Source organism: Thermobia domestica, chromosome 2 (genome assembly GCF_964235325.1).
Source record: "Thermobia domestica chromosome 2, izTheDome1.hap1.1, whole genome shotgun sequence".
In the NCBI taxonomy this organism is placed as follows: domain Eukaryota; kingdom Metazoa; phylum Arthropoda; class Insecta; order Zygentoma; family Lepismatidae; genus Thermobia; species Thermobia domestica.
In genome coordinates, this window is record NC_137455.1 from 9,531,260 (window position 1) to 9,556,709 (window position 25,450).

A 25,450-nucleotide genomic window follows, 5' to 3' on the forward strand; every position below is an offset into this window, starting at 1 on the left:
AAAGCAAACATAATCAGATAATTTACTTAACATAGCTCCGTTATTTTTTAAACCGGTCAGCCGGTTTTCCGATCATGAAAACTATGAATTCGAGACAAATCTTAGTCATTTTTGAGATTTTGTTTTCCACCTCTTCCCGTCCTCTGCCGATGGGGCTGAACTTGGAGTTAATCGGTATTTGGAGCGTCATTATTCATTTCAGCGACCCCGAAAACTATGGATTGCACACCAGTGTAAGTCGTTTTGCATTGTGTATCTATTAAGTTTGGTTGAAATTGAAGAGGTTTTTCGATCCAACTGTATTGTTTTATTAATTTGTTAATTTATTCTTCTAGCTCTTTCAGATATTATAACTAGTCGATTTACACCAAAATGGAAACAAGATGGTGCTGAGAGTTTTCTGAGAAGGTAAGTACAGACCCTGTCACTATTGATTGCTCTTAAAAGTGCCTGTTTATTTTTTTTCTTTCAGTTCCTGTTTGATTATATGGAATATTAAAGACACGTAGAAACTTCGTAGACAAAATGTCATATGTTAATACTTTTAAACCAACCAAAATATTCACCGCTCAAATTGTTTAAACTGAGCCAAAAGATGAAACTATATATATTTGTATTATACTCTTAGCTACGATATTCTATTATATTGCATGCACAATAAATACTTGCGTTCTGAAACATTTCTTTATTATTCATCTGTGCCCAATACGCCTCTCAATTATCACAATTAATCTTTCTCATACTTCTGCTATTATATCTTTATTATCCACAATATCTTCATAATAACACATATCGTAAAGTCAACTTAAACATCCCACGTAATTCTAAATCTTATTTGCACAGACTCTTCAGTAACTACATATCGGACATTCTCATATTTGTGAGCACTTTTAGCACACTTCTATTTCGAACATCATCCACCAGAGGGGGGCCGCGGTGGCTCAGTGGTAGAGCGTTCACCTCTGGTGCTTGGGGTCCCGGGTTCGATCCCCGCCCACGCCAAGTGAACCTTGTGGTGGACAAACACTGTGTGCGTGGGTTTTCTCGGGGTTCTCCCGTTTCCTCCCACTTTCTTCATTCCACCATTTCATTCATTACTCATTATCACCGTCTCCTTTAGCCTAACCGGCATAACCGTGGGACGTAAAACTCAAAATTTCATTTCATTTCATTTCATTCATTACTCATCATCACCGTCTCCCTTAGCCTAACCGGCATAACCATGGGTCGTAAAACTCAAAGATTTCATTTTCATTTTTTCATCCACCAGACTGGATTTGTGGCGTATTTGTTGAACGGCTTTAATTTCTAACTGAACTGGGTATGTTTCTTTGAATTATAGGTTCATGCCTCATGCGGCCTTGTTAGTACATAGGGACGTTAACTTACGACAAACTAAGAAAATTCTTATTCTTTTGCACTTCCCCTGTTGAAACCCCAAGTCATAAATTTATCATTTCTCTGTTTTAGTATTGGATTCCCATAGTTTGGAAACCTAAAATACGAGACATGACCAGAAAATAAGAATACGACGGCTAGTATTCATTCAAAAAATGTGTTTGACAAAATGTGTACGCCAACGTATTTAATGATAAAGGGCTTGTTTTTCAACGTAATTGCCGCCATTACCCAAACGCGTGTTAAATCGGAGTATCTTATTTGTGGACAGTTATGAATGATTAGATTCCTCCCTAAAGGTTTAGTAACAGCGCACTGCGAGCTTATTGGCTGACGCCATACACCAATTCGGGTGACGTGGAGTATAGTTTTTGTACCCCACAGTTATAGAATTCTTGCACTTATTGCTAGGGATGCGCACGAGACAAGATTTGAGGCTGTCTCGACTCGAAAATGTGCTGTAAAAGTGATGTCTTGACTCGAATTTCGCCAGGAAAATTGTGTCTCGTCTCTTCTCGTGCGCATCCCTATTTATTGCTGGAACCAGGTTTCAACTTCGTTCTTTATCTCTTTATCGTTCCGAGAATTCATGACATTTTGTAGTAATGTATGTTCGTAATGTTTCCATAAAAGGAAACAAATGCTCGTGAGTATTTGCTGGGCGCTTGCCTTATACTTGGAAAAACGTATGAAGGAGCGACATTTCACATTCGGCAGGATTCTGAATCGGCGCAGACATTGTAAACGTTGTATTTGTACTAGATTCCACTTAGCAATGAGGAACAGCCGTGAGAGAGAAGCGAAAGTCTAACGGTAAAGGCCAATATTCCCAAATTACGCACGAAAATATTACGTGTCCATCTACAGGGGTTGTTGTATCCTTACTTTACGAACACGCCTCGTAGATGCATAGCGTGAAACTTGTTTGAATAATCGAATACGACATTATTGAATTTTAACACACTAGTTCCAACTTTGAATGGCTGGTGACAACGCATAGGTTTGCACATACGCATACTTCATGTAAAACAAGTGTTTCTGTTCATTACATAACTTCATTTATTACCGTAAATATACTATAGTTCTATGGATTTAAATATAAATGTACGTATTAAATTATATGTGTATGAACAAGCAATTCAAATAGGTTTTCATATTTGTGCCGAAAAACTTAAATTTCTTCAGTTTTTGGAACCATTGCAAAAACGAACTTAAAAAGAAATAATCTTTATGAAATGTATATGAAATTGTATATTGTATTTATTTGATTAAATTCAATAGATAATACACTTACATATTTAGAATCTTCATATTAGAGGATCTGTTGAATTAGCTATATTGAGCTGTCACTTCTTATCACTTCATGTATACTGAAAATGCAGATATAACCAGTGACCACCGGTTACTATTTGGTACTAAAATGTTCACCATCCTCGTAGATATTTATCATCGCTCTATGACGTACAGTTCCCGAGATATGGCTCCTTAAATATCCTGAAATCGAAACTTTTTTGGCCAATATCTCGGGAAGGGTAAGAGTGACGCGAAAAATTCCATAATTTCTTTGAGATAGTTTTTGGTGCTCTGTCCAATAGAGGGCTCAGAATTGAAAAATTTGCATATATATATATATATATATATATATATATATATATGTACAAGCACACAGCCATAGAGAATTCAGTAACGAACTTATGAATCGAGAACCACATGTTCTTTCCCTGGAAATCAAGTTTTTATATCCTGCTCCATTTAGTCATAAAGGAGCTCTTCAGAATTTTATTCTTGAGCATTCAAAGTAATTTTATTTCGTCTCATCAGGAAATATTTTAAAATTTGTAGTATTGCGTTAATTATTCTTGTATATGATTAGCGTTTGGTTTGTAATATTGTGAGCAGAAGCGCAATGTATGAATGGCTTTAGCTGGTGCTACGTATAAATTATTTTTGTAGTCTACTATGGGATTGATCCAAATGTAACATGTCATGAAAATTGGAGTTGTATGGTTCTCTGTCACCCTCTCCCTTTCTCTCGCAGCTACGAAAGCATACGTTATAATTTCACATTAGTGATGTCTCGTGGGACGGCTTAATGGGGAAATGTGGTTAGCGTGTATAAATAAACCAACTACTTTGGATATGGGTTAATTTATAATGAATAGTGAAACAAACAAAGCCAATTGAACTCGCGTTTTTAAAATAATGTTTCAAGGTTGCAAAAGTCCGGATACAATACGCACTGCAGTCACCAAGAGAACGGCTCGTGATGTTCAAAGGTTGATATTAGTATTTTTACTTTAAAAGAGCGTGTTTACTCGTAAGGAAAATTCTGTTCATGCTGCGCCGAATTCCTTAATACGCACTATTATATTTTAAGAGCAGTGACTATGGAAAATAGGATCATAGAGCTATGGAAAATAGTATTACAGCGGCTACGGAAAGTACTATCATAAAAAGCTAGCGACAATAGCATCATTGGGGCCTACGGAAAATAACATCTTCGAAATGATATATATATTCAATTATTATGCCAGAGTTACGGAACATTCTATACAGGTAACCTTAGGATCTGGAAGGATGTTGTTTTTCTTCTCCTTTATTAGATTTAGCTCCAGTTCACGACGTCAAATTTCAATGCAGTGACGATTGGGATTTGATTGAAAACGACTTTAGTAAACCAGCTAATTATAAGGTTCCGCCTACCGTACAGCACACAGAACTCTAGCGATAACGGTGAGAGTAATAACTGTTATTGATACTTACCATACATGTCGTTTTCTCCATTTGTGTGGTGTGACACCGCTTGAAATTCATTGCCAGTTGACTGAGACATGCGATGATGGTGTCATGGATGTGTCTAATGTGCGTTCGTGGGTGCGACAGTTCAAGAGAAAACAGAAAGTCGTGTGACAACAAACCAAGACAATCTCGGGCTCTCACAAGTCGGTCCGACGAATGATTGATCGAGTGAAGGAAGTTCTTTTGGAGGATCCCAGAATACGCGTGGAACACATCGCGTCCAAAATTGGCATTATCTGTGCACACTGTCGTTAGATCGGTTTGTGCGAGACCAAGATTGTCTTGGTTGTTGTTACACGACGTTCTGCCTTTTTTTGAACTATCGCACCCACGAACGCACATTAGACACATCCGTGACACTATCATCACATGTCTCACTCAATTGATGATCAATTTCAGTGTCACATCACGCAAATAGAGAAAACGAATGATTTGACGAGTATTGTAAGTATCAAAAACAGTCATCACTTTCAGCATTGCCGCCAGTTCTGTGTGCCGTACGGTGTTACCATCTATGTCACGCATTAACAGTGTGTGCTCGCGTATTTTAAAACAAGCAACGTGTTTCTATCTGTTACCAGTCCTGACAAAAAAATTGGTGGTGTTATAACTTGAATGTATCTCGTAATAATTAGAGACCGGATGTTAGGCAAAATGCGTAATTTTTAATATTATAGATATGATCAAAAATAATGTTTTAAAGTTTATATTAGGGGTTATACTATCAATTTAAGTCCATTTTATTTTTTCCAATTTCGATCCTTCTTGCCTAAATAATTGCTTTAGTGCCTAATGTTGCCTATTCTAGGCATTTTCTCCAAAGTAAGAGTTTACTGGAAAAAATATATAGTTTAGTGTTTCAAGAAAGGATTCTGCCTCTTCCAAGAAATATAAGTGCTGTTTGTAGTAATAAGATGTAAAACTTTGGACTGCTACGTGTACTGGTAAAGTTCTGTAAAACTTTGGACTGCTGTGGATACTGATAAAGTGAATAAAATTTGGATTGCTGTGTGTAGTGATAAAGTGCTGTCTAGAATGTATTTACCAAATATAAATGAAATACATGTTAAGCTTCGTTTTTCTATGTATAGTAAAAGAATATGTTAAAAAAAACAGGTATGTTTCTATATTCTTTGAACATTGTACATTCTTTGAACATTTGAACTTGAATTTTTTAATTGTATTGGATATTTATCTTCATTATTTCGAGTTGTTTTAGTGCCTATTTTTTAAAATTTTTAGTGCCTACTTGCCTGCCTATTTTCTATGTTTTTAATGCCCAAACATCCGGTCTCTAGTAATAATAATATGAAAAACTTGCAAACACGTAGATATCTTCTCAACTGTGCTGCAGTGAAGTAGGAAAGCATAAGAAATTCGAATTCCCAAGAACAATACTACATATTTATGCCTTTTGTGAACCGACTGACTTATTTATATTACCACCACCACTATTTAGAATTCCAGTATGAACATGAGTAAAAACACCGACATTTCGTGATGACCATTTACGAACTCATTTCAGTATACCCTCTGAAGTTTCCCAACATAAACACATCATACATAATGTACACTCACGAACAAAATATTAGCATTATGTGAACTTCAGTAGCTATAAGTATTATATATCAATAGATGGGTTATACTGCATGTCAAAATGTTTGAAATTTTGACGTTCATCATAGATATATTCCATAGCCATGATACTATTTTATATAGCCACTTATTATACTATTGTATTTTACGTAGCTCCATGGGGGCACGGTGGCTCAGTGGTAGAGCGCTTACCTCTGGTGCCTGGGATCCGTGATTCGATCCCTGGCTAAGTAAGTTTGTGGTGGACAACATAGTGTCTGTGAGTTTTCGGGCTACTTCCGTTTCTTCCCACTTCCTCATTCCACCAACTCTTCCATGTTCATTCACTTGCTTTAATCATCGTGTCCCGTAGCCTAAAGAGCATAATCGTGGGACGTAAAACTAGAAGATTTCATTTCGTTTCATGTTTTACATAGCTCCTTATGATTTCATACTTCGAGATTCGTAAGTTCTAGATTTATAATTTTATTACATTGCTTGTTTTGGCATGTGTCTCATTTGATACTCCTCACATTATATTGTGTGCGTAGCTTAAACGGATTAAAAGTTGAATAGAGATTAAAACTAATGTTGCTCTGATAAACTCATAAAGAATAATAATGAATAATAATAAAAAGACTATTTTACGCATGTATTTAATAACATTGTTTTCTGTTAAGAACGAAACATATGAATATGTGTTAGTGGCACGACAGTTTTTTTTTAATATTACAATATTATTTTATATGATTATTATGAGAATGTTATTTCATTAATGCGTTTTTGCGATGAGAATGTCCTGAATATATTTTCTTATAATGGTGGCGAGAATTCAACAGAATCCCACGCACGTCAAAGTTTAATACTGAATTTCCTGCACGTATCACATCCATATAACCAACCTTGGCTCTTATTGTGGAAGTACTTCGTATTAAGATGTTCATGATTGTAGTTATTCGTAAAGTACCATCAGAGTAAAAGCTTCCGGTATTACATTTCTTTGCTATGCATGGCCCTAGGTCCGATTATTATCAATGAGGTACAAGATGATCAGTGCTGAGTCAGCATTGTAAGGCATTTGGGAAGTAAGAAGATATAGCTACCATTCGTATTGAATAATCGAGAAACAGTGACAGTGAAAGTCAATATGCTGACCACAAATCATTCTGGTAGATATTTCATGATCATCCATGATGCTTCGAGGCAGCGTTGCCAACATGTACGATAATTATCGAATCATACGATAATTTTGATCCCTGTGTGCTGTACGATAGCTGATGTACAATAATAGGAAAATATACGTTAATTTAACAAATCCTGGCAACAACTAAAGATAATTCTCGAGTTATTTGAAATTCGAAAAAAAAAAAAAAATCATTGCGTGAGAAAGAATATGAATACGAGATGTCACAAATTTACTCAAAACATTAAAAAGATGCTTGGTCTTGAGAAGATAAATAGTGCAGGTAAATTGAAGTTAATCGGGTAATAATTCAAATATTTTTACGTTATACTATTAGCTAGTTAGATTGTACGAGATGAAACGTATGGTGAAATTGATTTGAAACACTACAAATTCAAAGCAGACACGTGATCTCATCCGCAATCAAACCAGGGACCACTATTATGTACACAGAAAACCAATAAAGAAGGGGTAATTAATAGCTACTTAATGTAGATAAATTTTCACAGGTAAACATATAAAGTGTGGAAAGAAAATCAGATTATCTTTTCTATAGACTGGTATAAAGAATTAAGCTTCAATCTTGTTTCCTACCCAGATTGTTAAATATAGTTTTAGCTGTAAATATTTATGTTGGTTTCTTAATAATAATAATAATAATAATAATAATGCTTGGTATTGAGGCTGCAAACAAAAGATACGATAATTTTGCGACAAAACCGATAATTTTAAGTGCTATGTACGATAATATCTTCTGATCAGCTTGGCAACACTGCGTCGAGGGCTTTAATGCAGTGATTCTCAACCTTTTTTGATTGATGACATACTTGACTGAACCTCCAGGGTATCCGACTTACTTGTTTGTATTTTTATTATAAATAATAATAATTATTTATCTTATAGTAGTGAAACCTGTTAATTTTTATAATGACTCTATATGGCACTGAGTAATATTGCTACCGCAGTAGGTGTTGACTGGTACAGTCTGTCTCGATTTTAACTTATTATTACTAAGTTCTTCGTGATTTTTAAATTCCAAAAACTTGCGACACACCTTAGGGAACTGCGTGATACACTAGTGTGTCGCGACACATCGGTTGAGAACAATGTTCTAACGCTTCGGAGTTTAGTTTAAAGTAATAATATAGAATGGGATTAGATTACGATAAAAAAAAATAATGGCCTTTATTTAGGACAGTTAAAAATGGGCATACTTTAGAGTAATGAGAATACCCTTAGTTTTTGGATGATGAAGTATTGTCATGGTTTGAGCAGTGAAAGATAGGCGTATTTTAGAGTAGTATAAATAGCGTTAATTTTGGGTAATAAATTACCGTTTTTTTTTTTTTTTAAGAGTATTGAAAGATGGGCGTACTGTAGAGTAATGAGAATAGCCTTAGTTTTGAGTAATGAAGAATGACCTTTTGTTAGGGCAATGAAAGGTGGGCTTATTTTAGAGTAATGAAAGTAGCATTACTTTTGAGTAATGAAGAAAGGCCTTAGTGTAGGTGAGAATCATGAAAGATGATCTTAGTTTAAAGTATGAAGAACAGGAATAGATAACGAAAAATCGGCAGAGTTTCAGATAATGAAGAATTTGGGTTAGTTTAGGATGTGAAGTATGGTCTTAGGTAATAAAGTATTATGGCCTTAGTTTATGATAATGAAAAAAGAGGCATCAATTAGAAAAATGAAGAACGGAACTTATGTAGAATAACTAAGAATTGGTTTAATGGAAATATGGATTAATTATTTTAGTTTAGAGTAATGAAGAATAGGGTTAGTAAAGGGTGTGAATAATAGGCTTAGTATTGAGTACTGAAGAGTGGGTTTGAGGTGAGAATGAAGAGTTGGACGAGGTATTACAACCATCTGCGTAAATATAGTAGTTAGAACCCAGAGTGTTGAGAAGATTAGTGAAATCAACTAGTTTGGTGATTTTAAGTTTGTGGGCACAAATGCCTGGTGAACAGCCATATGACATCAAAACCTTATAAAAAATATTTAATCATGTTAGACGCATTGGGTTTCGCCCTTACTGCTTTGACGAGTTCTTGTAATGGGAAATTATGAAAGAAATTTGAACTATAATTTAAGACACTCCCTGTGACGACTTACGAAAATCTGGAAGTGCTTTAGTGTTGAAATATATAGAGTTTCAGAGTTTAAGGTGCAAATAAAATATTTGCTCATCAATTTATCATAAGTGATAATATTTGTGGTAGACTGTAGGCAGTATTTAAAAACACTGTTATGTGATTTCAAGTGTTGTAATGACAGTGTATTTTGTTTGTGAATCGTGGATAGTTGTTGTTATGTTTGTATTGACGGAAATCAATCGGACGAGACGAGATGACAGATACAAACCGTGTGTAATTGGTCTTCTGACGAGGACAATGAACAGTAAGAACAGATGTAGGTCACACACAGCAGCTGAGAAACCCTTCCGGGAGCACGCATGATTCATTTATTCCCGTCCCTGTACATGACACAAGCAGACAGCCATTTATATTGTTATTCTGCTTGGTTAGCTGCACGGACTACAACATTATATGAGAAAGGGTAGATACGTGGATCAACAAATGGCCTCGGCCTCCAAGGAAGTGTTTTAGTACTAAAGTGTGTTGTAAACCACGCTTGTATTTTTAAACGAAGAATTTCTCTATAAATGGAGAGTTTACGAATGCTGACAAGAAAATTCATTGTTCCCCCAACGCATTTTTTAAATTTAGTTTTCGAAATATTACAAAACCAAAGTATACTATTATTATTAAGTTTAACACGTTAATGCATGAAGTTTCTTGGTGGTAATTTCTGTGTACAGTTTGTTACAGGATGTCTATTGATTCTGGAAATACTTGAAATACTTGAATTATACTGGAATTTAATTTTGATACTGGAAAAATCATGAAACTGGTAATTTGTCAACAATAACTAACTAACTAACTCTATGGCCTATGGAACCCGGAGGTTCAGTGCCGCGTTCACAAAAGCTCTCCACTGACTTCTATCCTTAGCTAATTGGATCCAGTTTCTACTTTGTATTCCTATCTCTGCGAGATCCATCTTAATATTATCCTCCCATCTGCGCCTAGGCCTTCCTAATGGTCGTTTTCCTATGGGTCTACCAGTTAAGACTTTGAAAGCGTTTCTACTTTCTTCCATTCTAGCTACATGACCTGCCCACCTAAGCCTCCTAGACTTGACGACCCTAACAATGTTGGGTAAACCGTATAAACTATGTAGTTCCTCGTTATGAAGCTTCCGCCATTCCCCATTCTCGTTCCTCTTGGGTCCGAATATTCTTCTCAGGATCCTGTTCTCAAATACTTTCAGTCTATGTTCTTCCCTCAGAGTAAGCGACCATGTTTCGCAACCATACAGAACAACAGGCATGATTATCGTTTTATATATTTTAAGCTTCAAATTCCTCGACAGAATTCGCGACGACAAGAGATTTTGAACCGAATAGTAACACAAATTCTCTGCTTTTAGTCGACATTTAATTTCTTCGTGAATATGATTTTCGTCTGTTAATATTGATCCTAAATATTTGAAAGTATCCACTTTATCAAAAGTATTATTTAATATTTTAACACCTCCACAATTTGCCGTATTACGGTCAACAATACGTTTTTATAATTGTTTTAATAGTCTTAGGAACAATTTTGTATCCATTGACATTATAAATGTTTCCAAAGCAAGAGTTGTATACATTTTGTAATTAGACATTTAAAGCAATGGGTGGAGTGGAGAGCTGTGAGGGGAATTTAGGGAACCCTTTAAAAATGTTAAAAAATCATTGTATTTCAAAAAATCAAGGTTAACTAAATTTATTAAAAGTAAAATATTCTTTTGATGGTAAAACAATCACAAACCTGAATTCATCAAGGGTGTGAAGATTATTGTATTAGGTATAGGAATTTTGCTGATAGTTATACTGAATATACTGGAAATATGCTTAAATTTTGAAAATGAAACTCAGTAGACACCCTGTGTTATTTTGGGATACGTTTACAACACTTCAAACAACTGTAACGTATTTTACCTTAAATTTAGATTGTAGTGGATTTGAGATGCTCCCAACTAATGTTTTTGTAGGTTTTTTTTAAAAATCACTATACACAAAGGAGTTTTTACATGTACTGAAAATTCGTACATGTTCCAGGAAGAATCTGTTGAGTTGAGTTTGAGTTTAACGTCCCTTTTAGTAGCGAGGCTATATGAGACGTGAACCTATAGATTAACGGTGAATCCGAACCACATGAGTTCCCGCCGGGAATCGAATCCGGGTCTCCCTTGCCAAAAGCGCGTACGCTAACCTCTTAGCTAAGAAGGAGCTCGGGAATGAATCGGTATCTCATTCGCATTCTCTGGTAAAGAAATTGATATAGACCAAATTATGCGTCTTTACATTGAGTGGTTCAAAAGAAACACGGGTGGAATTTCAGAAATTGCGATATGGTAAAATCTTTTTCTAATGTTTAGAGATGTGCCCTGTCTGGATTTAGATATCAAAAATGAGTGTGGATAAAATGTCGAAACGTGATCAATATATCGAAAAATATCGAGTATAGAAACATTGTATCAAAAATATCGAATACTAAAATGGTTGAGATATCTAGGATCAAACTATCAAAAGATATTGAAAATATCGATCGATATGGTAATACCTGAGAAACACTGAACATCTAAATTGTCTTTTTACAAAATTTTTAAAAGTGCAAAGCTATTAAAAAGTGCAAAGTGCAAAGTGCAAAGCTATTAAAAAGTGCAAAGTGCAAAGTGCAAAGCTATTAAAACTTCCTTGAGTATATGAAATTTATTTTTTAAAAAAGCAAAATAATAGAACTTGATAAGTTCTCAGGACAACATAAAACAATTGTGTAGGTGATTGTTATTGTTTGTTCTTGTAAGTATTACTATCTCTTGAATACGTATAGCTAAACTTTATATCTGTTTGTATCTAACTTGAGAATAACAGTAAACTAATCAATGATATAAAGTGCAGCAGACACAGAAGAGCCTGCGTTACTTTGTTAAGAAGCATGAAGCTTTTCGTAGGCGTAAGAGTTAGGAAACAGGATATCGTTGAGTAGTTGGAAAGAACAGAGAGATTAAATAAGGTTTATTGGAAAGCACAAAGGAAACGAGATTTCTAGAAAATCTAACATCAAGAAAATGAAAGAACATATATATAACAATGAAATTAATTGAATTAGATGCGAATCAGGAAGAGAAACTCTTGAGATTACTGGTAATATTTTCGCAAGCAAAGATGACCTAAATCTCATGTAGGTGAGATGCGATGATGGAGAATTACCTGTACATATCTGAGGAGCACTCCAGCGTACCATATTCCGGCAATATCAATCCTCTTAGGATAGACTAATTATAAACAATAATTTTCTATTAACAATATATACATACAAAAGTTTGCGATCTCCACCTGCTCCTTCTTCCAGCATAGTAGTCATTGGTTATATGATGTTTCAATACTTGTCTCAGTTGATGTAGGAGCTAATAACTGCAAACAACTTTGTAATTTTTTGCTTATGCAATCTTGAATAATAACTTTTTAACAGGATGTGAATATTAAGAAACGTAATATAAAGATAGATACGATACATTTCCTCATCAATAGCTACTTCATCCAGTATTAGACCCCATAATTAGTTGAATTACTGTTTTACCCTTCCTCGCTAGACATCACCTTTACACATGATACATTTATATACGAGGGTAAGAAATAATTAAAAAGAGGAAAAGCAGTTGGTTGGATTGGGGTTTAACGTCCATTTCAGTACCGAAGCCATATAAGACGTGAATCTACTGTTAAAAGTGGAATCCAAACACACCGTAATGTGTTCATATTTCAAGATTCTCTCACCGGGAATCGAACCATGGGCACCGTACAGAAAAGGCGCTCATGCTAGCTACAAGACCAGTAAGGAGGGCTAGAAACTGGTTAGGATTATACAATATTTCAGAAGAAACTAACTTAGTAGAGATGTGATATAGAATATGGTAGAAAACAAAAGCGGAACAGAAATGTTGTTTCCGTGTTGCAGAAAATATTCGTCCTTCGTTGCTTTTAGCGAATCCTTACTATTAGTACCCACTACATTTACAGTTAGCTAATCAACTGTCTCCTCATTTACTTTCTTATACTTCAAATTAACGTTAAAGTTTTAGCGAAAATTTTACTAAATCAAAATCCTACTTTATAGCCCATAACTCGAGAACCAAAGGTTCATGCAGGGAAATATGTATATACTAAACAAATGAAGATAGTATCACACTAGCACTATGCTACGATATGCATAAAAACTGGAGAAGGTGATAATAGACATGCATATATATATATAATGAACGAACATGAATCAAAAGCGGGACCGTTTTCACGTGTTTGAAAACTGCCGAAGCCGTTGGAACAATGCCGAATATCGCATGACCATGCAAAGATACTGTCGGGTCAAAAGATTACACAGAAACACGCACACGGCAAGTACAGTGACGTACTGATAGGACTGAAGCGCTAGCTACGATACGGGGATCCCTATAGAAAGATGGAGAATTCACACATATATCGCTCCGGTAGCCGATAGCGATATCTTTCGGCGGTCACGAGATATTCGGCATTGTATCAGCGCCTTCGCCGGTTTTCAAACATCTCTCACGTGAAAACGGTTGCGCTTTCGACCCTTGCTCAACATACACTTTGTACTTAATTGTATGTTTACCATCATCTCTTCCAGTTCGTAGGTCTATTATCTGTATGTAGTATTTTTGTGATTTTTTTAAAAAAGGAAAAAATCAAATGAAAAATAAGAAGTTGCAATTGATATACCTATATGTTAAAGAAAGTTAATCGCGAATGGTGACGACGAAGACTATAGCGGAGGACTTTGGTGCACTAAAGTAGTTATCTGAATTCTGATAAGCAATCTCCAGCGATAGCAGACTATTTATGGTGGTAAGTATGATGATGATAAAGCTCTTTTACTACTCTAATGAACCGCGTGCTTATGTATAAAGACAATGCCGTGTACTCTTCTTTGTAAACAACACTACATGGATTTACTATACGAGGGTCACTACGAAAGTTTTGAGATGTGAAATAACTTACATACTTAAAATCAATTTAACACTTACATTTTCTCACCAATTTAACTCTTACATTTTCTCAAAGTATTCACAATTACACTGTACACACTTTTGCATCCTCGAAAACCACTTTTGGAAGCAGTGTTGCCAGTCTTTCTCTTCAAGTGTTGAAAGTTCGTTCTCGTAAGCCACTACAGCTTCTTCAGGGCTGCAAAATCTCTTTCCACGCATGCGATCTTTGATCCTGGGGAACAGAAAAAAATGACACGGGGCCAGGTCAGAGCTATACGGCGGATGAGTCATAAGTTTGACCTCCGTAGATTCTAAAAACTGAATTGTGATGTTGGTCGTGTGTGCGGACGCGTTGTCATGATGAAGTAGGATCCCACGCAATCCAGTTCTTGGACGCCGTTCCCGAATCTTCTGGAACACTTTTGTTAGGCAAACAGTGGTGTACCACTGAACAGGAACAGTCCTTTGTTCTTCAAGTGGAACAGTTGCAACATGGCCAGATTTGGAGAAGAAAGTTGCGACCGTCTTCTTCCCCACACTTCGGGGTCGCTTCACTTTCGTGGGTGGATTTTCATCTGGAAAGATCCAAACTGTAGACTGGCGTTTATTTTCAGGGTCAAATTGATAGATTTAAGTCTCATCACCAGTAACAATGTCAGAGACGCGTCGAGAATTGCCTCCATCAAATCTTGCAAGCATTTCTTCACACCATTCCACACTCATGCGCTTCTGCTGTTCAGTCAAAGTGTGAGGCACCCAACGAGATGAAACCTTCCTGAGCCGAAAGATGATCATGAAGAATTTTTGTTACTGCTGGCGATCCAATGTTTACTGTAGATTCAATGTCCTTGAAAGTTGTTCGAGGATTTTCTCGAATCGTTTGTTCCACAGCGGCAATGTTTTCATCTGACACAGCTGTTGCCGGACGTCCAGCTCTCTCTTCATCTTTAAGCGATGTTCGGCCTCTTCTGAATTCACCAAACCACTTTGGCACGGGAAGGAGCAAGGTCCTCAAATGCCTCCTGCAAACGGTCAAGACCTTGTGTCTCGTTCAAACCACTTTTGAAACCGTAAAGGAACATTGCCCGAAAATGTTCCCTTTCGAGCTCCATTCTAGACAGCCGAATACTGCTTACATCAACAAACAAGTGAACGCGGTACGGCCACGCCGATAAGTGAGGCGAGTTGAAACTTGCTTCGCTTCTTCGCTCTGGATACCACTACCGAACGTAACTGCTGGAATTCAAATACTGTGCCACAACACTGCGTATCTCAAAACTTTCGTAGTGACCCTCGTACACCATATGGGATTACTATGAGCAGGAGACGACGGACCACTGGTACCTCTTATAAAGTACTTGACAACAGGAGAGCACCAGCACCACTGCCACTCTGGATGCCTATAAATTCGGCAGCAACCAGCGAACCAGTACCAGTTTTCTGGTGTCTTTCTTACTGCTTGCTTTGGAGCATTAAGAATTACGTACTCCTAAAGCCTGTAGTTCGCTTTGAGACTTTTGGCTTTTTTCCCCCCTTCTAGTTCGAGCGAATTGTATAATATAAAATAAGATACGGCAATACTTGTTAATGAATTATTTTTTAAAAGATCATCTATTAAGGAGAATCAGTTATTTTCCGAATCACTTGATTGATTTAGCTTCTTCTTCTTTTTTCTTCTTCTTCTTCTTCTTCTTCTTCTTCTTCTTATTATTATTATTATTATTATTATTATTATTATTATTATTATTATTATTATTATTATTATTATTATTATTATTACCTTTCGTTCCCACTTTCGTTTTCTGAAATAAGTGACGACAAAATTCGAATATATTCCTTTTCGGCTTAACCTATTCTCCTAATAACTAGTTTTTTAATCATTGAATAATTTAGAGAGCACCATGTGTTACGTAGAATAGGATATCAGCAGAAACAACACCACAGAAGAAAGGAAAACAAAGGTGATCAATACAATTCCTCTCGACGTTCCTACATTTGAGGTATGAACAGAAGGCCTATTTGTCTTTCTTTTGTTTCTGTAGAAACTAAAATGATTCCATTCTTCTAAGAACTTGATCCTTTTATTGTCCTGGAAGGTTTCTCTTTGAGACGGTTTGTAAGTAGTTTGTTCAACGTCGCATTAATTCTCCAGTTTCCATAAGGAATCATTTTTAAACTATTGGAAAATCTCGAAAGATCGGTCTTTAGACAGAGAACTATTTCACATTATTTTTTATACAATTTAATTATTCAAGTATTAAACTGGAAATTCCGTTCGTTACCTTATTCCTCTTTCTTTTGTTCTCCAGTATTTCCTTTTCAATATATGAACACTCATGCATGGTGAATTAAACTACGTAATGACATTTGAGATGGAGAACTAACATACGGGCAGCTTTATATTAATAGAACTCTAAGCTGGAATTACCGATGCCAGATATACGCGGTTTCATGAAACAATGTACCGAATGTGCTCAGTAAACAGTATTGCCGAACACAATTGCCGAATGAACGCAGAAGCACAAGACTATTTGATACCCCTAAATGAGATGCAACCCCACAATACATTTACGAATTACGGGTTGCATATACGTAAACAACAGCAACCCAGATTTTAGTGTTAATCAAATGTAGTTTTTTTTGGGGGGGGGGTACTATCAGTGAAAAACATAATCAATTGTCATTATTCATAAACCTTGTTGTCAGTTTTCGAATTTTTGTGTTATTAACGGTGAACGAAACTCAAATTGAACATAGGAGCTTTACATCGCTCAATTCAATAGTTACGCTCCTAAAACACTACATATTTAAAAAATACGAGAAAAAATCCGCACTAGTTCTGCTAAACTCGGCTCAAACACGTGAACGAGAAGAGAGAAACATAGGAAAATACGAAGATGATAGAGAAATTGGCAGCAAATGAACAGAATTGTTATAAGAAGGTCTAAATTAAGATGAAGAGAGGAATATGGATACTGTATGATAGTTTGATTAACATTTACGTTGGGAACGCGGTGGCTCACTGGTAGAGCGTTCACCTTCGGTGCTTGGGGTCCCTGGTGCGATCCCAGCTCGCGCCGTGTGGACAAACACCGTGCTCGTGGGTTTTCTCCGGGTACTCCCGTTTCCTCCCACTTTCTTCATTCCACCATTTCATTCATTTCTCATAATCACTGTCTCCTTTAGCCTAAGCGGCATAACTGTGGGACGTAAAATTTAAAGATTTCATTTTAAAAAAATACGTTGATTTTGACAACTCGAGAAATGAGCGTAATATTTTGAGACTTGAGGGAACAGAATGGCTGACTTGAAACAAGTTATGTTATATTGGCATTTGCTAGGGTTCGTATCGGCACTTAGATTAGTATTGTTCACAGAATCGTTTCCCAGTATCTGCTCTCCGCTGAAATGTCACAAACACAGGAAATTAAAATCATAGTCACGCCATCAACAGTGTATACAGAAACAGAAAAATATGAATGGCGTGAGATGCATGTGTCTACATATTAAGAAGGCCAGAATCAGACATTATACAATAAGGATACGGTAAAAGTATGAAACCTGAAAAAGTAAATACAGAAGGTGCAACCGAGGGGGGTTTTGACAATATTTATTTATTTAAAGGATTAGAAGTATGTAACAAGGAAGCTAATGATTTTGGAAATCGAGAGTAAATAAAGAAGAGAAAGGCCTTACGAGTGTAATGAGAGATGATCAACTGTCCACATGAGAGAGAATCTGAATATGGAATGGGAGCCAAGAGGCCTAATCACTGCGAAATTAAAATACCGCTAATTTTACAATAGTTATATAATATCTTGAAATAGATAAAAAAAAAAAAAATCGAAATGTGGAACAAGAGCGCGCTAGACAATATTATTTTGCATGAGGTACCGTTGTCACGAGTAATTTTCCGTTTCTAGCCATTTAGAAACGCGAAAATAAATGCCTATTTTCTAAATGGCTGGAGGGGCCGCGGTGGCTCAGTGGTAGAGCGTTCACCTCTGGTGCTTGGGGTCCCAGGTTCGATCCCAGCCCCAATCAAGTGAACTTTGTGGTGGACAAACACCGTGTGCGTGGGTTTTCTCGGGGTTCTCCCGTTTCCTCCCACTTTCTTCATTCCACCATTTCATTCATTATTCATCATCATCGTCTCCTTTAGCCTAACCGGCATAACCGTGGGACGTAAAACTCAAAGATTTCATTTCATTTCTAAATGGCTGGAAATCGAAAGCAGATAAGTGAGTCGTGATAATGGTATCTCATGTAAAATAATATTAGCTAGCGAGCTCTTGTTCCACTTTTCTAATCTATTTGAAGATATCACATAATTACTGTAAAATTAGCTGCATTGTAATTTCGCTCTGATGGGGCCTCTTAAGAGCGAAGATTCCATATGAAACGAGGAACAAGTGAACAGAAGATGGTGAGCACGTGTATATAGAGAGTGAGTTGGTTAAATTGAGACTACAAAATATCAAGAGAATGAGAATCAAATGAAAAAATGTTCGAAATTAAATATTAGTATTTTTGGAGGGAACCTTTTTACCTGCGAAAAATTCAACCGTTGCGGGTGCGGCTTGGAAACTTCGAAAAGTTTAAATGGTAAAGCGTATTTCCTTATTTCAGATTTGGATTCTACAGAGGAAAAATACGTGAAGTGTATTCGAAATATTTCTTCGATTCATAGAGCACTTACCTATGGTGCGTGGGGTCCCTAATTCAATCCCCGGCCAAGTAAGTTTGTGGTGGATAACATCCTTATCCGTGGGTTTTCCGACGGTACTCCCGTTTCCTCCCACACTTATTCCACTGATTATTCCATGATCATTCACTTACCTTCATCATCCGTTTCCCTTAGCCTAAAAAAAGAGCATAATCATGGGACGTTAAACTTAAAGATTTTCAAATGAAAACCAAGTTTTCTAAGGCATCTTGAATTGGGATGCCACACGTTTCATTCCAGAGTAAATTTGCTATAAATAGTACCACTCTTTTGTCGTAAACGTTTTACAATGTTTCGAATAAAAATCCCGACAACTAATGGGGGTTCCCATTTAACTTTTTAAAGTGTCACCTACCTCACGTCGAGGGAGAAGGGGCGGGCTAATTTTAGTACAATTGAAAAAAATGAAATGAAATCTTTAAGTTTAACGTCCCACGGTTATGCCGGTTAGGCTAAAGGAGACGGTGATAATGAGAAATGAGTGAAATGGTGTAATGAAGAAAGTGGTAGGAAACGGAAGAACCCCGAGAAAACCCACGCGCACGGTGTTTGTCCACCACAAAGTTCACTTGGCGGGGGCTGGGATCGAACCCGGGACCCCAAACACCAGAGGTGAACGCTAAACCACTGAGCCACCGCGGCCCCTTTAGCACAATTGAATTAACATTTTTTGCGTATTATGCATATTCAAATATTTTCGAGTCTGAAGTTAAGAAATTGATGTATATACATGAACCATGAATATGAATCAAATATGAATCAAATTTACTGAATTTTGAGTTCCAGCATTTGCTTAAGCTAAGCTTAATCGGAGCATATCGAAAATATTTTCTCATTTTTGATATAGGATGAATGGAGGGACACTTTGGTAATGTATACACTCATTTTTGATAATGAATAGCTTAAGCATCAGGCTTATGACCGATTATAAATGCTAGCAGTTACTTTCTTCAAGAAGCAATTGGTAGAATGCATATTATAAAAGCAAGATCTCCCAAAGTCGTGTACAAGAACTCTGATTTGATTGACTTGACACAGGAGAGAATCGAGTGGGAAACGTTGTTTCTGCCGCGATCAACCATTGGTTCTCTTAATCCGTAGTCTGTGGTGGACAAACACGGTGCTCGTGGGTTTTTCTCGGGGTTCTCCCGTTTCCTCCCACTTTCTTCATTCCACCATTTCATTCATTTCTCATAATCATCGTCTCCTTTACCCTAACCGGCATAAGCGTGGGACGTAAAACTGAAAGATTTCATTTCATTTTTTAATCCGTAGTCTTAGTAATTAGTTCTTTTAAATACACTAACTTATATTTTCTTTTAGTACTATTTGGCGTTGTATCAATTTTTGAAACATAAATATTCCACAAGTTGATGCAACGCCAAATATTACTCTTTATACATTTCGTCTGACGTTTTTGATTCATAAGTTGTTTTCTTTTCCTTCAGGAATAAATTAGTAAATGGACAAACAATCCACTTGAGTCTAAACAAGTATTCGCGTTAACAAATGATGGTTTGTTTATTGTCATTGAGAATATAGCGTTGAGTTGGCTTTGCGGTGAGTGCTGAAAGTAAGCATGATTTGCATAAAGGTTGTCCAGAGCGAATCTTCCTGTTTGAACGGGTGGTTTCATTTGCACACGTCGAGAATACTGTTAGCGTGCTTAAAACAAACGTGTTAAGTATCTTGAACTTGACTAAATTAGTTCACAATATTGATTAGTCAGTTGCTGCCTTGTTTTTCTTTGCAGTTTAAGAGCAGGTCGCTGACTGATGACAGAACAAAAACTCAAAATATTAAGTGAGTTCAAGCTCTGCCGTGAATCTTATTGCGTGTTAACAGGCACTTCTGAACTAAGTTTTTCAAACGAGGAAAGGTCAAAATTCAAAATATTATCCTTAGTGTGTATTTGATTTGAAGCTTAAAATATATAAAACGATAATCATGCCTGTTGTTCTGTATGGTTGTGAAACATGGTCGCTTACTCTGAGGGAAGAACATAGACTGAAAGTATTTGAGAACAGGATCCTGAGAAGAATATTCGGACCCAAGAGGAACGAGAATGGGGAATGGCGGAAGCTTCATAACGAGGAACTACATAGTTTATACGGTTTACCCAACATTGTTAGGGTCGTCAAGTCTAGGAGGCTTAGGTGGGCAGGTCATGTAGCTAGAATGGAAGAAAGTAGAAACGCTTTCAAAGTCTTGACTGGTAGACCCATAGGAAAACGACCATTAGGAAGACCTAGGCGCAGATGGGAGGACAATATTAAGATGGATCTCGCAGAGATAGGAATACAAAGTAGAAACTGGATGCAATTAGCTAAGGATAGAAGTCAGTGGAGAGCTTTTGTGAACGCGGCACTGAACCTCCGGGTTCCATAGGCCATAGAGTTAGTTAGTTTTAGTGTGTATTTGATTTCGTATATTTGTTTTGGTTCTTCAAGTGAGAAAAGTGGAGAAGCACTTACTTACCTCTGTTGCGTGGGGTCCGTGGTTCGATTCCGGCCAAGTAAATTTGTGGTAGACAACATCGTGCCCGTGAGTTTTCTCGGGGTACTCCCATTTCCTCCCGTGTTCTCATTTTCCCAATTCTTCCATCATCATTCACTTCCCTTAGCATCCGTCTCCCGTTGTCATTACTTTATTTTTCATTATCATATTTGTTTGTGACACAAAAATGATTATTTTTATTACTCATGTCCATGTAAAAGTGTTTAATTTATATATATATATATATATATATATATATATATATATATATATATATATATATATATATATATATATATATAAGGTTTATATTTGGTATGAGAATTATGTATAGTGGTTAGTATCTTTTACTATTGATAACAGTTTTCTATTATTTTGGTAGTACGTGTGGAAAGAAAAGAATTTCAATATATGGATTTATTACAAAGATTTCCATAAAAATATTACAAGCATGCAGACTTGTTACAATTAATAACTAATTATTGATTTATTGATTCAGTGAGTTCAAAGAAAGTCTGCATATTTCAAACAATGTTGAATTAACAAGTAATTACAAAATAAGCTGTAAGAGCTGTTATGTATGAGGCCTTGTAGGAGACTGCCATGAAGAAATTACTTCTTCAGAGACTAATATTTAAAGAAAGGTTAAAACTTACGTATTAAACGGCGTGACAAACATCTTGGCATTTGAAGGCGGCGCTCCAAATTCCCTTTAAATGCTGCTAGCAAATGAGAGGCCAGCGGTATTGCCACGTTTATTTTGCACACATCCACGTCTATTCCCTCTCACCTGATCGCGCTGTAGTTTGTCTGCTTAGCCATAGCCACACCCCTTTACCACTTGGCAAGGTCGCGTCAGTGCTTGCGTTTTATTCGCTTAGCTGAAATGTCAAGATACTTGTCACAGGCTTTAGATTTGGTGGTCTCTCTCAAATCTCAGTGTAGCGTATACTGAAGACAATCATCGTTGGAGCTTCCAAGATATTCAAGATTCATGATAAATAATGTTCCGATTTTTCAAACTTATATACTAGTTTGAGAGACAAAAGAATGTAAGAAACAACCTCGTAATAATTCTTTGTGGCTTATTTTTGTATTTTTTTTTTTTTGAAAAGTTATTTGTCTTCTGACGTTTTTTTAGCTGTTTTTCTTTCTGTACTACACTAATAAAATGTTCGTGATTGTACACTCATATGCAAAAGTTTCGTTTTAATATTTGAACAATTAAATAAAATAACCATAACAAAATAATAAATAAATACAATTGAATTTCGTTTCACAGTGTGAAACTACAGTAGACTTCCGAACTTCACGAATTCAATACTCAAACTTCAAGTAGTATATCTATAATTAGTGATTGTAATAGAGTAATAAAATCAAAGACAGAATCTGTTCCTCGGACGATAAATCCATATGAAAAGGCTTCTGTCATATATGGATTTATCGTCCGCTATCCTCACTGTTTTTTTGTTATGCGATAAATGTTGAAACCGAAAAATCGCTAATTTGAACCACTTTCCGTTCGAATAGAGGATTAACAGCGGAGGTGAAACGTTATCTTGGGAAACTGAATCGATTGCGGACCAATGCTTCTCGATATCTTTTACGGATTTTGCTCTATGGAGTTCAGGTTTGAAACGGAAAGTACTAATAAATTTCAGCTACTTACGATTTCGGTAGAGTGTTTTGGGTTGCGATGACATATACTTTTGAGACGTCATATCGGTTGAAGAAAACTGTTTATCAGTATCTACTACCACTTGTGTTGTATCGTGATAAATGTTGAAACCGGTTGATTTCAACCACTTTTGGTTTGCGTAAAGAGTCTACGGAGAGCATGGAACATATATCTGGGACGCTGAGTCGATTCCAAAAAACTACATCTCGATATATTTTACCCTTTTTGTTCTGTGAAAGTCAGTATTGGAACTGGTAATAGTAGTAAATTTTTAATACTTCCGGTTTTGGTTGAGTGTTGTAAATAGAATTGGTATGTTTTCGTGTGACACTGTATCGTTTACAAGAAACAACTTGTCGATATCTGTTACCATTTTTGTTCTGTGGGGATAAATGTTTATACCGGAAATGGTTCATTGGAACCATTTTCGGTTTGAATATAGGGTTATCGGAGGACATGGAACCTATTCTTGGGAGGCTGAATTGATTGCAGAAACTGCATCTCGATCTCTCTTTCCGTTTTACTCTACGGAAATGAATATTGAAACCGGAAATAGTAAATTTGAACCATTTCCGGTTTTGGTATGTTGTTTTGAGACACTAAATCGTTTGGAAAAGTTTGCTGTGCGTTGTCTATTAACGTTTCCATTCTTTAGCGTAAAAGTTGAAGCCGGAAATGACAAATTTGAATAGAGAGTTTCGGACATAATGGAACCAATTTTTGGGTCGCATACTCGATTGAAAGAAAAATAATCATCTGAATACCTCTTACCGATCTTGCACTATGGAAATCAGTATTGAAACCGGAAGTAGTAGTAAATTTCTATCACTTTAGATTTCGGGAGAATAGTATGAGCTGTGACAACAGATTCTCCCTGTGTCAATAGACCCTGAATTGATTGCAGAAAACAGCTTTTCGCTAATCTATTACAATTTGTGGTCTTTGGCGATAAATGTTGAAACCGGAAATGACTAATTTGAACCACTTCCGCTTAGGATAGAGAATTTAGGACGGGATGAAGCGTGTTTCTGGGACGCCGAATCGATAACAAAAAACATGGCGGTATCTCAATATTTCTTCCCGTTTTTGCTGTATGGAAATCAGTATTGAAGCCGGAAGTGATAGTAAATTTGAACCACCTCCGGTTTGGGTAGTGTTCTAAGTAGTCATTATACAGGGTGGCCCAAAAGTAGGTATACACCCTTGCATTGATTAAGTGTAATATTCTAGTTTATAAATTTACTTGCTTCGACTGTTCCGGGGTCAAGTTATAAGTAAAAAGTAGGGATGGCCAGAACCGGTTCCTGGTGGAACCGGTTTTCGGGTCTGAACGGATCCGGTTCCGGAACCGGTTTTTCGAATCCAGGCCTGGAACCGGTTCTTCGGATCCAGGTCTAGAACCGGTTCTTCGGATCCAGGTCTGGAACCGGTTCTGAAAACCGGATCTCCAAGAACCGGTTCCGCTGGAACCGAAACTTTGTGACCATCCCTATGCTAAACCCGAGCTGCTGGCAGGCTGTGAACAGTGTGCTAGATGAAATGGTGGAAGCGACAGGCAGGCGGCGGCAGCTTGTCTCATTTGGCTAAATAAACTGGGTAACTGGCAAACTTATTGGCTTAACAGGCGAACTGGCCAACTCATTTGGCTAAACACCCACTGCTTTACCAAATTTTTTTTCTGGGGGCACAAGCGGGTCTGGGTGGGGAAGGCACAAGTGCATGGTCCTGTTTGCATTTTTTTGAAGGTGAACTTTGTGCCTCCTTTACGGGTCTTTGGGGGCTTTCGGATCCATGCCTGGAACCGGGTTTTCAGATCCAGATCTGGAACCGGTTTTTAAGATGCGGTTCTGGAACCGGGTTTTCGGATCCAGGTTTGGAACCGGTTCCTAAGATCCGGTTCTGAAAACCGGATATCCGAGAACCGGTTCCGCCGGAACCGGAACTTTGTAGCCATCCGTAGTAAAAAGACGTTAAGAACAACTAATAAAGAAACTAGGTCTACCTGTTTGATAACAGGAAGAAATTATATAAAAATCAGTACGGGACTGTATACCTACTTTTGGGCCACTGTATATTTTCGTGGGACATTGAATCGTTTGCCAATAAATAAATAAATAAATAAATAAAATAAAATGCTTCGCGCAAATTATTATCGTTTTCATTCTATGGCAGTAAACGTTGAAACTGGGCTGACTAGTTTGAACCACTTGTGGTTTTAATAGATAATTAAAGGAGGAAGTGGAAGTTATACCTGGGACACTGAATCAATTGCAGAAAACCGCATCTTGACATCTCTTACCGTTTTTGCTCTGATACCTGTTGACAGACGGACGAACGGACGGACAAAGCCTTTTTATAAGACTTCTGACACTTATGCATAGAATAGTTTGGAAGTTTAATAATTATAAGTATTTCCTTTCAGTGCCGAATATTCGATGCAAAACTTAGAAATTGCGATGCAAATTGAAATTTCTTT

At 36.7% G+C, this 25,450-nt stretch overlaps 1 protein-coding gene across 1 annotated transcript in view; it reads left to right on the plus strand.

Annotated features, from left to right (window-relative positions):
* The window catches only part of Dyb (Dystrobrevin), a 351,963-nt gene that overhangs the window by 34,143 nt on the left and 292,370 nt on the right, over positions 1–25,450 (plus strand). The window contains exon 2 of the mRNA XM_081738417.1: positions 336–408. The gene's annotated coding sequence lies outside the window, so the exon portion shown is untranslated. The remainder of the gene's footprint in view (positions 1–335; positions 409–25,450) is intronic.